General features: G+C 34.2%; 1 long non-coding RNA gene across 1 annotated transcript; it reads left to right on the forward strand.

Moving 5' to 3' along the window:
* Positions 1-1,544: 1,544 nt before the first annotated feature.
* Positions 1,545-3,123, forward strand: LOC139770519 (uncharacterized). The gene is made up of 3 exons (XR_011717780.1): positions 1,545-1,591; positions 1,990-2,140; positions 2,940-3,123. It is a non-coding gene; the product is annotated as an uncharacterized lncRNA (long non-coding RNA).

Here is a 3,123-nt window from a genome sequence, read left to right on the forward strand (position 1 = left end):
CGAAAATAGTGCAAAAGTTGAAGCAAAATAAAAATAAGTATAAAAGTGGTGTAATTTTCTGTATATATCATTATTGTAATGTACAGAACATTTTTCTTTAACATTCAACGTGTTTTAAGGAAAAAAGATTTAAAATCTCACCATACTAGTATTTACGAAATTGATTTAAAAAATGTTTAAATAACAAGGAAAAGTAACTTGTTAAAGACTGCCGGTTTATAAAATTTGTCTTCCTCGTTTTAACACTTCAACGCAATTTCATGATTTGTATAATCTACAATTTTGTGTAGCATCTACATAAATCTCATAATTTCCGCTTTCAGAACAAATAATAAATCGCTGCAATACATTTATTTGATAACTTAACTTGCTATAATAATCTTAATTAAAGACGGAGATTTATCGATAAGCAGCCACCAGCCGAAGGATAACAATTAAGGGGTGCGCCGACAAATGCCGGATGAAATCAAAAGGCGACAGAATAAATTTACATCGAGCGAAGGACGCTGGGAAATTTAATAAAAGCGAGAAAGCTAGGGAATGGCTATAGGCATTATTGAGTGGCGGAAAAGACGAAGCCATCGAGTTTTCGGGGTTAGTGATTAAACTGGGGGATTGAATCCTAGAGATCGAGTGAGTATGCCGCCGAATCCTGCCGTGGTATTTGTGGGATAAGCGAGGGAAGGGGTTGAAACAACAGCGTTCTGTGTTTAATCATGTCTGACCGTGCAAGGGGACCATCTGACGGGGATGGAATTTGCATAGTTGGGGCTCACGTGTTCCTAGACCTTATTGTTACATACGAAAAGAGGACGTTTGCGTTAAATTAAATTCTACGTTAAGTTTGCCTCGAACACTAATTGTAGGAAAAATACAATTATTTTATTGCAAGCTAATGTTTCATCATGCTTATTTTCATGAATATATATAGGCATAGTCATAGATTCTATTTTCTCATAATTATTACAGGAAATGCATGTGTGTGTAAAGAAAATGTAAACTCTGAGAAAGAAATTATAACGCATAATAATAGATTTTCGTGAGTGGGATGTACAATTACAAATTAATATTTGACCAAAGAGTAAATAATAACTAAATTATACGGATTACAGTAAAATAATGATATTAATATGTATTGTGCAATATAATGCAAGTAGGTATCACATAATGTCATGATAATAAATATATGTAAATATAAGATATGAAAAAAATCTAAAGTGATCTGTGATTGCTCTAATGCTTCGAAAAAATTGCAAAAATTTGCGCAAAGAGACAATAATAATTAAATACAAATTTTTAGTTTAAAGATTATATTAGATTAGAATTAAAAGGTGCGACAGAAAAACGGCATAAAGGCATATGAAACATAAAGATGCGATATAAAGACGTTTCACCCGAAAAAGAAAATATGTACGATATCTCAATCGCCGATAAAACCAGCAATAACTTACAACACCACCCAGAAGGAAGATTGCGGGTGCGGCCGCGAAAATAAGAACGATAGGAAATGCCAAAATTATGATAATGATTCGGAGCCGTTTTCAGTTAAGACATTAGGCGACGTGTATAATTTAGACGAAAGCCAGACCAAGTAAGTAAAGACCGCGTAGCATCGACTCTCGTAATAATAAACTTTAATATATATTATGCAGATTGCAGTTAAACTGGTGCACACATTTTTATCTATATCTCTCTTTCCGATATAATTTTATCAATAAATGATCGCGTGTGCGTAGCATAAAATTGGAGAGAGAGATCCCTGCTTATGTTAATCGCTCAAAGTACTATCTGGTATATTATTACCATTATTATTATTATTATTACCTTCTTAAGAGATCTGCATATATTTTATCAACTATACCGACTGTATAAAATATATAAATATTCTGTTCCGCAAAATATTGTCGTTATAAAATATTAAATAGAAATATATAAATTTAAGTATGCTTGTCACGATAATTTATTCAACATATTTTTTTGTTTTTACAGCTTTGAATAAACAGCTAGACGAAGTATGATGTGTCGTGAACGGCGCATGTTGTTGAACAGTGCATGCGCCCCTGAAGAAAAATTAAACGCGTGCAATGTGCGGAAAGATTGGTAGGGTGCGGATGAGTATCGGGTAGAAAGGCGGAAAAAGGTAAGATGATGGTACAAGAAGGATAATAATCCGTAGTTTCGATCAAGATTATAGCCGGGGTAAATGAATAGTTTACGAGCAGCGAAAATGAGACGGGTAAAATGTTAAGCCCTTCACCGGGATCGAGTGGTGGAGCCTCTTTTATACACCATTCACCTGTAATAAACTGCAATGTTAAATGTCTTTATTGCGTTTCTGAAGCTAGTCCTCTGCGTGTATGAGATAATTGATATGAGCAAACCGAAAGGCGTAGTGCGCTAGTCGTGTCCCGTCTGCGAATTACACGCAAGATATCTGTGCTAAAAGGACAGATAAGTATTTAATGACTAGTTTTGTAACGGCTTGATTCTCGGTCAAAGAATCTCATCCGTCGCTTGAATCTTGAATCTTAATCTTCCACGGAAGCAAGTGTCAGTCACATCATTATAGTGAATTCTCGATCTACTTAAAATAGACAGGAAAACAAGACAATGATGACTGAACTGTGGATCGCAAGACAAAAATGATATCTTCAGGGTTAAATTCTGTTTTACTTATTTCTTTAATCAGTAATGTCACTTTAATCAGAGTATAAAGTCTTAGAAAAAATTTTTGTCATTGGCTATAAATTGGATAATAATCGGTAATAATCAACATTATTTTTAAGATAAAACGTACCACATTCATTACTTTATGACGCTTCTTTCGTGTTAAATTATCAAATTTTTCAAAGAGTCCATGATCAAAAAATGTTATAAACCTGGGCCATGTGTATATATTTCAATTTAATAAATAAATAAATATTCTCTTTTTCTTTCAGCCAGTTCGCGTAATCTAGCTGACGCTGTTGAAATCCTAGTTTTGGGCGAAGCCACCATTCATCCTCTGACGAGACAAGTCGTCGATCAAATGCACGTCTGGCCCTAACTAAGGCTCGGTAAAGATTTAAATCAAGAAATCAAACAAAATGAATGCTGCATACCGTCGGTAGACAGGTTAGGCGT

Source organism: Temnothorax nylanderi, unplaced genomic scaffold (assembly GCF_030848795.1).
Source record: "Temnothorax nylanderi isolate EJ_2023f unplaced genomic scaffold, tnyl_v1.0 TNYL_tig0030_pilon, whole genome shotgun sequence".
Classification (NCBI taxonomy): Eukaryota; Metazoa; Arthropoda; class Insecta; order Hymenoptera; family Formicidae; genus Temnothorax; species Temnothorax nylanderi.